Source organism: Macrobrachium nipponense, chromosome 3, assembly GCF_015104395.2.
Source record: "Macrobrachium nipponense isolate FS-2020 chromosome 3, ASM1510439v2, whole genome shotgun sequence".
Taxonomy (NCBI): Eukaryota; Metazoa; Arthropoda; class Malacostraca; order Decapoda; family Palaemonidae; genus Macrobrachium; species Macrobrachium nipponense.
The window spans coordinates 147,342,362-147,356,536 of NC_087202.1; positions in this window are offsets into that span (position 1 = coordinate 147,342,362).

Sequence of the window (14,175 nt, forward strand, 5' to 3'; positions counted from 1 at the left end):
ACGTAGGATGAAAAAAAATTTGTGTCCTCAGGACAGAAAAGGTCAACCCATTTCATCATATGTAGGCACGTATGTATCTATATGATCAACATACCAAAAGGAATCGGTATACATTTTATCAAGCGCAGCCTCTGAAACTCCCGCTGAAATAACGGCCAGATAATCACACATAAAATAGCATCATTAATGTAGGGAGGAATTCACAAAGGTCGACAAGTATGGGACTTGAATCCTCTTAGGGCCACAATCCTCCTTTGTAAAGTGTTTCGAGTTTTTGAAGGATTAATCACATACAAGTTTGTAGGGTTCACTGTATTCGTATTGAGGGGCTCAGACATTATCCAGATTATTATCACTGAATACTGATATCCGAAGATCAAGTGACTAAGCCTTGCTCTCTGGAATTACGGTTCTATATTCGTTTGAATAGTTTGTATATCGTTACTTTACCTTAACATTGTTAAGTGACTCCCTATCCATAGGTAACAGAAGTGTCAGATTGCTTATTTTAGCACTTGCGCAATAATAATAATAATAATAATAATAATAATAATAATAATAATAATAATAATATGCCAGTGGAAATTGTACCCATAATCATAGGAACACTAGGCACCATCCCAAGATCCCTGAAAAGGAATCTAGAAAACTCGAGGCTGAAGGAGCTCCAGGACTCATGCAGAAAAGTGTGATCCTAGAAACGGCGCACATAGTAAGAAAAGTGATGGACTCCTAATGAGGCAGGATGCAACCCGGATCCCCACACTACAAATACCACCCAGTCGAATTGGAGGACTGTGGTAGACCAATATATATATATATATATATCTTATATTATATATATATATATTAGATATTATATATATATATATATATAGATATATATGATTAATAATAAAAAGAATAGTAAAACTAAAATAAAAAGAAGAAGAAGAAGATCATCGTCAGTTAACAAATAGGGAGGTATTCTAATAACATTCAATCCTGTTATTTACGGACTTTCAGATTGTAGCAGGTTTTATCGGATCTGCCACAATACCGAGTCTTCAAATGCGCTCAGTTGTAAATCACCTCCTAGATGGAATTCTCTACGGCTGGTAATCAATAAGTGCCTTCCACGAATAGGGAAAGTCAGTTTAAAAACAAACCATTCAGCGCTGCATTTGCTAGATCGGCCACCAGCTTTTAGTTTTCTGTAAAAGAAACTATTGAGTTGACTAATTGTCTGTCCGTCCGCCCTCAGATCTTAAAAACTACTGAGGCTAGAGGGCTGCAAATTGGAATGTTGATCATTCACCTTCCAATCATCATACATAACAACGTGCAGCCCTCTAGCCTCAGTAGTTTTTGTTTTATTCAGGGTTAGCGTTATCCATGATCGTGCATCTGGTACCTCGATAGGTGCCAGCAACACAGGCCATCACCGGGCTGTGGGTGAAATTTTCATGGGCCGAGGCTAAGAGTTTCATGGGCCGTAGCTGAGAGTTTCATACAGTAATATACACTGTATAGGAAACTCGATTGCGCCAAAGAAACTTGTTCTTCTTGCGGTTGCAATGCGCGCGTTTGTGTGTGTGTGTGTGTGTGTGTGCGTGTGTAAGCTTATATTTAAATCGAGAAAACATTGTAGATTTAGATTCATTGTCCCACTACATTATGTCCATATTGCAATACAGATCGAACTGACGCAAGTATAATCTTACTTTCGTGTGAGATGTCACTATTTGATTTCCCAGTCTTATGCAGCCTATTGTTTCTTATGGCTTTTTGTCATTTACCATATTCCAGCTCAAAGACCCTGTATTTGGTATAATTTTTCCTACATTTTGAAAGCTTCGCGCTAATTATTATTTTTTTTTCCGGCTAAGTTTTTTTTATATCATGTTTTTTTGGCATCCTGGGTCCTCAAAAGATTCTGTCGATTTGAGCAGAAGGCCTAGAAGAGAATTTATAGGGTTTTAAAATTTAAATGGCAGGAGAGAATCAGAACTGATACCAGAAAGGAAGGAAAATAATGTGATAGTGTCTTGTATTAGTGGCTTCGACGAAAACTATTAAATGAGGCTGGAGTGGAGATTGGTAGAAAATAAAGCACAGGAAAGACATGAGTGACAGAATTCCATAGAGGTCTTTTGCCCCACGAGTCGCTGGAGGCTCTCGAAATGCACAACATCGTGCTCTTGTTCAGTTTTATGACGATATTCGAAATTATCCCCAAAATACAATTATGTATATATAAATGCACACCTAGGATGAAATGTACAATTTCTGAAACATAGAAACACACAGTGAATGCACCCACCCCTCTTGAATATTCCAAACATATCTCCCTCCTGTTCATTCACTGAAGAATCGACCATTCCAAAAGCATTCCATGTAATGTGTAGTTTTGCCTGTTGCATTGGAGAGGGCGTATGATACGTGAATAAACATATTCTGCTTATTCATACGATTCTTAGCTTCGGTATTTGTACCGTTGTTTTGGTCGAGGATTCGAAACCGTCCCCTTTTGCTCTGGGAGAACGTTTCGTAAATAGATTCGCGGAAAAGAAAATCACCCTCCTATTATTCTGCATGGAAGCCTTGGGATATCATCGCCTGAACCGCAGGTTTACAAGGAATTCCTCCCACTGGGAATGAAGGAAGCGAATACCGTCGGCGTCCTTGGGATTTCGCCTGTGATTTGGGGGCTTTTAGGTCTCCCCGGCTGAGAGAATACAGGTAAAAGTTCACATATGATATTTATGGCAGGCAATGCATTTTCCCGAATAAGGACTAGTAGCGTTTACGAATTCTTCGAGTTGCACTATAAAAGAATAAGCAGGCTGACTAAGATTTGGAAAGCAAGTAGCGTGATATTTCATTGGTTAGTAGGATTAGACTTAATACGGTCTGTATTGCAGTATGGGCATAATTTCCTCCCTGGGAAACTGTGGATTTACCAGGTTTGTGTATTGGCAGCAAAGATAAGAATGGTAACATTAGAGAAGTATTATATTAACATGAGGTGCCAGATACTTTCGCCCTTCTCGTAAATAAGACTTCGTCAGTCGTACTTTTATTTCTTTCTACTACACTTCCGTTCATTTTCTCTTTCTTCCATCTGATTTTCCACCCTCTCTAACAATTGATTCATAGTTCAACTGCTTTGAGGTTTTCCTCCAGTTCCACCTTTCAAACCTTCTTACTCTCAATTTCCGTATCAGCGCTGATTGACCTCAGAGATCGCAGCGCTTGGCCTTTGGGAGAAGTTGGAGAGAAACATTTGCATACAAATGAGTTCTCATATATGTTTCAATTACAGCAACAAATAATGAGTAAATAAACGATATGTTCTAACAACAATGAAGCATCGCCTTTCCTTCCTCAGCCCTGTGACGACTCTCCTCGGCCCCAGGGATTCGGTTTTCAAAGGCTACGACTTTCGTTTGTTGCTGCAACAGGATCTTGGCAAAGTCAGCTTTGCCCTTTGATTCGAATGAAGAAAAATAATCTGCTCGTATTGCAACATTGAGCGTACGTATGTATGCATGTGAGTGTCGGAGTTTCAGCTATAATACACATTTACTTAAAAATCGGTATCCATCAGACGCTACCCAGGAGCAGGAACAAACATGGCGAAGTATTACAATTTATTCCGACGCGTTTCGCATTTAGCAGAATGCATCTTCAGGGTCTGTATAGTAAATAATGACCAATTTAAATTAAGTTAATCCGAAAATTGTCAAATAATTATTTACAAACTAGTTAATATAAAAACTGAAACTTCATACATAGATAAAAAATACACTAACAATTGACAAAACAATACGAGAAATTAAAAGCACATACGTTAATTACAAGTTCAGATAGAAAGTTAAAACATAAAATAAATAAATAAATTAGTAAAATACAAAGTTGAAAACTATTTGAGGAACACTGGGGTCGACCTACCATGGTAAGAGATAAACAAAAACTGAAAGAATGTACACAGAAACATAGGCTTAAGAAAGATACAAGGGGGTGGAGGTGGTCTGGTTGTTCAACTGCGGAACAAGTTGTTTAATAAAAAGGCTCTCGAGGATCAATAGTTCATTTGGGCTGGAGGTTTGACCGACAATAATAAAATCATAAATATTTAATGGAACTTTACATTTTTTACTATGTTCACGTATATTGGATTTTTCTGGATTTGATAGTGAACATCCAGTACGGAAACTAACTCCCTTGTGGCAGTCTAAGCGAACCCTCATCATCATCTGGGACAAGAATATTTGTACACTATACCAGAGGACATGAGGGGGCATAAACGATCTTTAAATATAAACATGGAGCCAATTGTGAGTGGATTAACAGGAATAAGTTTTACCTTTAATGCGCCAAAGTATTTTTGTACGATTTTTGTAAATTCGGCCCTAAAGGAATCATCGTGCAGATATGGGAATCGGGCATAAAAAGGAAGCTTTGGAACATTTATTTCATTGGTGTTAGTACAAAACTCTTTATTAAGGACCTTGTAAATAATCCTGTTGAGGAGCTTGGTGGGAAAGCACTTACCGTTAAAATATGCTAAAAGAAAGGTAATTTCTTTATGAAAGATATGCCAGTTAGACGTAAGGGAGACGGTTCTATATACAAGAGTAAAAATGCAGTTAGATTTAAGATTATGAAAACAAAAGCTATGAAAATTCGTTCCCAAACCTGTAAAAGTCTTTTTCCTAAAAATTGTGGTATTAAACTTACTGTTTTCACGAAAGACTTCGACATCTAAAAACGGAAGACGGTCGTTCACTTCCCTTTCAAGGGTAAACTTAATATTTGGGTGATTAAGGTAACTGGAAAGGATATCCTACTCAGACGTTTATATTTGAATAATTTTTTTTATATTTCTTGTTTTATGGGCTGACAACCATGTCATTGGAATCATCGACTCATAAATATCATACCATCTGACAGTCATCATTATTTTCTTTCGAAGGAAAACCCTTCTTTCTTTCTCGGATATTCTTGTTCTTTAAACATTTTCTTCTGTAAAATTCTACATAGAGGAGAGAGAGAGAGAGAGAGAGAGAGAGAGAGAGAGAGAGAGAGAGAGAGAGAGAGAGAGAGAGAGGGAAGGGGGACGCTGTTATGAAGAAATATCAATTAACTTTCGTATTGCATCTCATTCAGAGGGAAACTGATAGAACATCCTCACGAGTTCATTCAAATGTCTTATTTTTATTTTCAAATTCTTCAAACGTGCTGCGGTAAAGCTGGTAATCTCCTCCCTAAAACCTGCAAAGATAAGTTGTAGAGTTTATGAAAAGGAAAATAATGTAAAATGAACTTTATGGGGCACAATTCAGGATGGAAATTCAAGAAGATTTTAGATGAGCCTAAAGATAGATGTGATTAAAAAAAATTATCTCCGGACGTTAATTAATTTTTCCAGTAAGACCAAATGGAGCTCCGGAGAACCACTTTTTCGAGATGTAATTATGACCTCCCCAAAGTATATTGTTTTTCGCTCGTTAGTTTTATCTTCTGCTGGCGGTGGTATGCGGAAAATAAAGTTTACGCTTTCGTGTTTTTTTACAACGTGACCTCGTAGGGACTATGGCAGCCTAGGTTCGTTTCCTGCAACTGATCATCATAATTTCTACCTACTTGTTGCACTTGGATCTTAAGGCTTTGTAGTGGCAAGCGTATCATATTGTTTATTATGCTGTTAAAAAATAGATTTGTTATATATAGATATATATATATATATATATATATATATATATATAATGTAAATCTCTGTGTATGATTATATGCATGAGTATGAATGCATGTAATTTATTTACAAAGTTATATTTACATAGTGTTCTCGTTTAAAAACATATATTTCATCATCACTCGACTTCAAATGATATGCATATAGCTTCTTAGAAAGTCGACCTTTGTGAAATTTGGATACGTACGTGTTAATCAAAAGCAGACACAAGAGATCAATAATAAAAATGCTTTGTGGTCAAACCTCTGATTGATTGCAAAACCCTTCGAGTTGGACTCTGACTTTTCTTATTGGGAGAGATGTGTCAGACCAGTCTATCATCGGAGTTGAATCTGCCAGGCACCGCAGCTCGTATTTCACGTCGTCTCTAGATTTATATGATCCTTTTTCCCTCCCGAACTGATGGAGACGTCAACCCGAAACAGTTTAACGTTTCACACTTGCAGCAAAATGTTTTCCCTTTTTATTTGGTGATTTGGTGACCACTTGTGAAGTCCACGTGCTGTTTGAGAATGGTTTGTAAATAGAGTTAGTGAACAGAAATTCACAATTGATTGAATTTACCTGGAAGACTCGGGATGCTGGATGATGCGCGGATTTACTCCCGATTTTCTGCAGGAATAAATGGAGTAAGATGAAGCGCTGGGTTAGGTGTCCTTGGGATTTTGTGCTTGATGGGTTCATGGTTTGAAGATTTTTATGCACACACACACACACACACGTATATATATATATATATATATATATATATATATATATATATATATATATATATATATATATATATATATAATATATATATATATATATATATATATATGTATATATATTATATATATATATATATATATATATATATATATACATATATATATATACATATGTAATGAGGATATGATCCTCATTTTTCATTTGGTAAACGTGTTCTCCGAGCGTCAGGCATACACAATCTCAATCAGCGGCTCGCGACTTTCCTTTCTCTCTCTCTCGCCAAGCGACCGCTCTCTCTCTCTCTCTCTCTCCTCCACCTCTTTCTACTTATTTCCACCTCTTTCTACTTCTTTATCTCCACTCTAACAGGTAATCAAATTGAGAAAGTTGCATTATGAAAAATACATTTATTAACAGAAAAAGATAACGAATCAATCAAGTATTACTGACTAACTTACTTCAGTTAAAAACCCCAACAGTAAAATGTCTAAATAGTAATGGTCACACCAAATGTCTCCCTCGGTCCCCACATAGTAACTTGCCAGAACCGTCTGTTTCAAAGACATGAAGAATACTTCGTAAGTACACATAAGTTTAACAACAGAGTCAAAGATTGAATATTCCCATAAAATGTTAAATAGGTAACAAGCCACTCTTTGGCTAAAATATTATAGGACTCACCCAAACACCCGGAATATTTCAAGCACTAAATTATAAAGAGACTTTCGCTGCGCTTTCCACACGGCATCCTGCCTTTCTCTCAAAGCTGCCTCTATGCAAATCCACCAAGGATTTGGGTATCATACATTAAGAATAGAGAAGCGCACACGCACATACGAATGCACATTTCGTTAGCACCTCATATTACTGGCTGCAACCAGTTTCCAACAGGCACTTTTGAAAAGAGTTCATGAACTGAGTACATTGACTTGTCTAACTATGCAGTTTTATGTCACGCCACCCACACAAACCATTGATCAGCTTTTCTCAGGTCGTTGCTTCTCCACATTCCAATAGGTCACAGCGAACATATTGGCAATATATCATTAATTATAACCCTAGGCGTAATACGGCTCGGCCATTAACCTATGCTAGCTTCCCGCCAAGCAAAATGGTCAAACAAAACAGCTTATGTAATATAAACACATTGGCCGGCTTAAAATAAAATATAAGTAATAACTGCACATCTCTGGCATTATAAAATAAAGTCTGTTACGCTTTTGTCTCCAAATAACACTAGAATTTTCTCTCATCTTGGATTCTTGAATATACCTCTTTGCTTGTCTGCAATTAGCTGAACAGACTGTAGCAGGCTGTAGAAGACGGAATGCCTCCCTCATTGTAGAAGACTTCTCACGACTTTTGCAGATCCCCAAAAGACACACTGTAGAACTCTCGTGAATCACCACGTAGAAACTCTTGTAATCACCACGGACAAAACGACAGTAACCTCTTTGCACGGCTGGTGGACGTCTTGCTAGCGTTGGGAAACGACTTTTTGGTGTGTTAGTATGTCAGTCAAGTCATTGGTCAATCGAAAAAAAACTAACCCCAGACATACTACTTCTATCAAACAATGATCTCAAAAGTCAGAAATACTAACTGAAAGTCTCCCAATTAACTCCATTTAATATGACTTCTAAATCATAAGTCATTATCACAACTCTCAAAGGAAAAAAAACATCAAGTTCTCCAACTCAATTCTCCAAATTCACACAACTTAAAACTCACAGCAACTCCACTGACTTCTGCACTCACATTTCAAACTCGAATGTTCTCATAAGTAAAAAAAAGAAAAAATCGTAATGAGCCCAAGGAAAAAAAAAAAAATCACGTAACAAGCCCAGACCCAAAAATGATCTCTCAAGCTCTGACATTACAGCAACTCACAAAATCAGTAAAAATCTCCAATGTTTAACAGCAAAAACCCCTTTACTGCTCATACAATTAATTACAATAAGACTTAACGTCAAACTCCCATTTACGTAAATAACCCCCGAAAAATTACATCTCCCGACAAATTACATCTCCCGTCCAAATAGAAATGCTATTTAAGCTCAATCTCCAATTACATCTCTCGTAGGAAAAGGAAGAAAAAAAAAAAAAGATAATCACAGGTAGATTTCCCCAATCACAAAATACATAATATACATATGCATAACGCCCCGCGTTTTTCCCAAGAAATGCCCCATGAATAGCTACGGAATTTGCCAGAAAGCAAACTCTTACACATGCGCTTTCCCGTGAAATGCTATTGTCGACATTTCCAGATATTGCAAAAGCTCTGAGCAATCACGATCAGAGGAAAAGGAACCAGCACAGCGCTTGTCAGCAGAAAAATCCACCTGCGGACGTATGCTCAAACAGCAGCACAAAAAATGTCTAGTCAGACACACAAGTTTGGAAAACTCATGATTCTATAGAAAAAGGTCTAACTGACACATTTCACAAATTAACTCCAGGATATGACTAATGTGTTCAAAAATTTGTCTCGAAGAATTAAAACTCTCAACATGACACTGCCCAATTATATGCCTCCAAAATAATACACTTGTGAACATAAAAAAATGCACAACATCTCCATAGGACTCGTAATGCAGTAATGCCACTCGCCTCCAAATAGTCACGAACCAAAAAGAAAGAACCACAGAAATCTTCTCTTGGCTCGAAAAAACAAAACTCCCATAACCACAAAAAAGGGTCACCCGCCAAAGATTAATTCCACGTCCATACATAAATATGTGACACCATATTAATAAGAACACCACTCTGGTTATAAAAATATTTCCTCCATTGGTTAATAACCACATCCACATATTATTCACTCTTATTTCTCTGATAGCCATATGTTAATAAAAAACCACCACTCCAGGAATAAAGAATAATCACCTCTATTTCGGCAATAAAAAATATTTACCTCTGTTTCCCCAATGCTCCAGTGAATGAATAAAACAAGGCTCCAAAAAAATATATCTCCATAAAGGAATATAAAAAAATGGAATCCTATCTCAAAAAAAATGTGCACTCAAAGCATCCAGCCGACCCACTCAGAAATATTGCCCCATATATCTTCTCAATCATGTGTCTCCATTTGCAACAAAGATGGCTGCAAAATAATTGAACTAAACATAGCTCTCATCATTATTGGCAAATATCAAAATGGCCAAAAATATATCTCCAATATATTATATCTCAAAATTATAACTCCAAAATAATATACCTCCGATTATAACTCCAAACAATATATCTCAATTCTTCAGGGAATAACTCAATGTTTATAGTCAAACTATAAAACTCTCTTCCTTAGCATAATTGCTGAAAAGTGGGCAAAAACTCGGCAAATAAAACTGTCTGGAAAATTCTAGAAAAAATCACCAATGTCCCACAACTCATTATAACAGAACTCCAAATTCACAGTGTCTTAGCCAAGACTTCTCCATATGTACTACGACAGAGGCCACTAGAAAACTTAACCAAGTTTCCTATCTCACACAAAGTTGTCACAAATACAGCAAATGTATTTTTCAAGAAACTCACAATTTCCGAACACAAATATCCAGAGAAAAAATGTAGTGCCATTACGTATGCATTCAAAACAGTGCAATAATTCTCCCGTAAATCTCACTGCAGCATCAAATAGCTGAAACACAAACACGTTCCCGAACAATGACTCTAAGTCACGAACTGAGACATTAAAAAATATTCACACAAACTGGAGAGAAAAATTAAACTCAAGTTCACCCATGATGAAAAAACTTGTGTCAGCGATGGCTAACTTTGAAAAAAAGGAGAAAAGAAAAATCGACGGCATTGTTAACTATCTCTCGTGACTCGCGTATGTCAAGCAATTATCTGCTGAACTCATAAAAAAAAAGGAAAAAAAACTAAAATAATGTGTGTTAGTTCCTCCCAAATTCAAAAAAGAAAAAAATTTCACCACCCTTGATAGCATTACAACACCCACGTATTAGTATAAAAAAAATCAGTATCAGAAATATCACTATCAGCAAAATCACTAGTATTAGCATAAAAAACATCACTAATGTTAATGCTTGTCCATTCACCAAAAATACAGCACAAAATTCAGCAAAAGTTCAGCAAGATTCAAAACAATTCACCAAGATTCAGTCAGATTCATCAAGATTCAGAAACTCATCGCTCAGAATTACTGAAAACAAACTAACCCCAAGATTTCTCCATTAATTCATTGTAATAATTCTCCATGAATAATTATCTGTAATAATTATAAAATAATCTCCCATGAAAATCTCAAATCTCTCTTAAAACAAGGCTCCCGTAATGATAATTATACTTAAGCAACCCTCCCGTGAAACATCTCATACAATAACAATCATTAATAACAATAATAACTCTCCATAGTAACAATTTTCTTGCAAGATCTCAAGTAAGGGTGAAATTCAAATAGCATACAACATTAATGCTGAACCCACATGATATACCACCATCGTCACACCCACACAATCAACACAGATGCAACAACAATCATCGGCATTTCAAAGTAATCCCTCCAACACAATAAAAAAAATAATAATCTGTGTATCCCCATTATATTTGTGTCTTCCAAGGAATAAGGAAAACATACACCCATACAATGCATTTCAATTCTCTTTTCTCTTCATTCACGAGAGAGAAAATCTCTTTCTATTTCCTTTTCTCTTCTTCCAAGAGAAATGAAAATCTCTTTTCTACAAAAAAGACTCTACGGGCGTTTCACTTCATCAACTAATCAATCAGCTGATGTCCTAGCAATCTTCCAACAGCCCGACAAAGAAAAAAAAAGGAAGGAGTTCACCCCACTGAGAAAAAAAAAAGTTTCCCCCTCCCGTAAGAACACCTTCCTTGAACGGTGTCTGAGTAACCCCTAAGGTATACACTAGTACCCATCTCCTTGCAATACCCTCTTAGGCAGGCCAGTAGTACCCTCCCATGCAACGCCTTCCTGCGCCGGTTAGTAGAAATGTGCTGAGCCCGTAGGAAATGGTGGGCGCTTTCTCTCCAAGCGAAATATGCTATCCAAGCACAGTTCGCATGCATGAAAAAACATCTTTATACACCCTTATGTTAAACAAAGACGAATGCGTCTATTATAAAACAAATACAGAAAACACATCACTTTGCTACTATGGGGAAAGAAAGAAAAAATTTTTTTTTTGACCTCTTAAACTAGTCCCATTTCACTGAAATATTTAAAAAAAACCCTCCCTTAACAAACAATGTTTTTTTAACACCTCACCACTCCATAATGGGAACAAAAAAGAACTCATCTTCGTGTAAGGCACGGCAGTGACACGCACGATTATCTCGGGATGCACTCGACATTACCCACAAGAGTCACACTGAGTGCTCCAACTGCTTCTAGGCTGTCTTCCTGGGAAAAATGCTGAGTCCAATAAAATCTTTCCCTCTCCCCTTTGCGCAGTTAACGGATAGATTTCTCATTTTTTTTTCTCACTTAGTAACTGAAAACTAACAATTTAACAATTTTCCACAATCCCACAAAATTTGTTCAAAAATTTTTGTTCTTCGAAAACTATCACTAAGCTATAACCCCATTTATTTTTTAACTGATCACCTATCTCTTCATTGGCGTTCCCAGGCGTAAAAAAAACAACTTTTATACCACTTTTTCACAAGCTGCCACCATCTGTAATGAGGATATGATCCTCATTATTCATTTGGTAAACGTGTAACTCCGAGCGTCAGGCATACACAATCTCAACCAGCAGCTCGCGACTTTCCCTTCTCTCTCTCTCGCCAAGCGACCACTCTCTCTCTCTCTCTCCACCTCTTTCTACTTATTTCCACCTCTTTCTACTTCTTTATCTCCACTCTAACAATCAAAATGAGAAAGTTGCATTATAAAAAATACATTCATTAACAATGAAAAGATAACGAATCAATCAATTATTACTGACTAACTTACTTCAGTTAAAAAACCCCAACAGTAAAATGCTAAATAGTAATGGTCACACCAAATGTCTCCCTCGGTCCACACATAGTTCTTTGCCAGATCCGTCTGTTTCAAAGACATGAGGAATACCTGAAGTACACACATAAGTTTAACAACAGAGTCAAAGATTGAATATTCCCATAAAATGTTAAATAGGTAACAAGCCACTCTTTGGCTAAAATATTATAGGACTCACCCAAACACCCGGAATATTTCAAGCACTATATTATAAAGAGACTTTCGCTGCGCTTCCACGACATCCTGCCTTTCTCTCAAAGCCGCCTCTATGCAAATCCACCATAGACTTGGGTATCATACATTAAGAATAGAAGAAGCGCACACGCACATACAAATGCACATTTCGTTAGCACCTCATATTACTGGCTGCAACCAGTTTCCAAAAGGCACTTTTGAAAAGAGTTCATGAACTGAGTACATTGACTTGTCTAACTATGCAGTTTTTATGTCACGCCACCCACAGAAACCATTGATCAGCTTTTCTCAGGTCGTTGCTTCTCCACATTCCAATAGGTCACAGCGAACATATTGGCAATATATCATTAAGTATAACCCTAGGCGTAATATATATTATATATATATATATATTAGATATATATATATATATATAGATATATATATATATATATTATATATATATATATATTATATAAGTATTAAGTTATAAATGTCCTTTAATATTCGTTCTACCTCGGAATTAATATATTTTCATCTATATTAACTGAAGCGGAATTTTGTAGTTGATAATAAATTTGCCATCCCATGGACTCGAATCACAGTACAAGAACTCAGGACTGCAGTAACTCGCCTTGAACCACACAGCATTGATAGGCACGTCACTGCAGTTCCGAGTTCTTGTCCTGTGGCTCGAACCCATGAGATGGCGAACTGAAGAATCCGCCTTAACATATATGAAAATATATTAATTTTCCGAGTAGAACGAATTGGATATTAAAGGACATTTGTAGCTTAATGCTTGGATATATGTTTGTATATATACAGGTGCGTTGTTCACCAGTTTAAGCAACAATGAAAAAACCATAATTGGAAAAATAGAAAAATAACATATATAAAATTAATTCAGCTGATGTAGCAATAACTTTTAATACAAAAAAGTTTAAAAGAGGATTTACTTCCAGCATTCAAATATAATAATAATAATAATAATAATAATAATAATTAATAATAATAATAATAATAATAATAATACTAATAATAATAATAATAATGTGAATAAAAAATCTTCGTTTTGGCGAGATTTCTTCTTTTCCAAAATCTTGTACCCTCTTTCCTTTTACTCCTTACTTTTCTGTTTCTTGGAGTATTTTCCATCATTGGTTTCTTGAGTATTTTCCTTCATTGCTATGCTTGACGTCAATAGGGAGGAGCCTGCATATTAGCAAGCGTATGGATAATAACAAACATTACATGGAGACAGAGAGAGTGTTAAAAGGATTTGTAGAAGCCGGTTTTACTATTCATTCACAAATGTCCTAATGATTTTGTCTAGCTGTCTCTTACAATCTTCCACACTGTTGCTGTTTAAAAGTTCTGGTTGCAGTTTATTCCATGTGTCACATATGTTGTATGTAAAGAAGTTCCCACAATGAGATGTGTTGTATCTCTTCAGATCTAGTTTCCATCCATATTTCTTGTTTGTTTTTCGTTTAACGTGAATAGATTACTGTCTACTTTTGTTATGCCTTCTAGTATTTTGAATGTTTCTATTAGTCGTCGT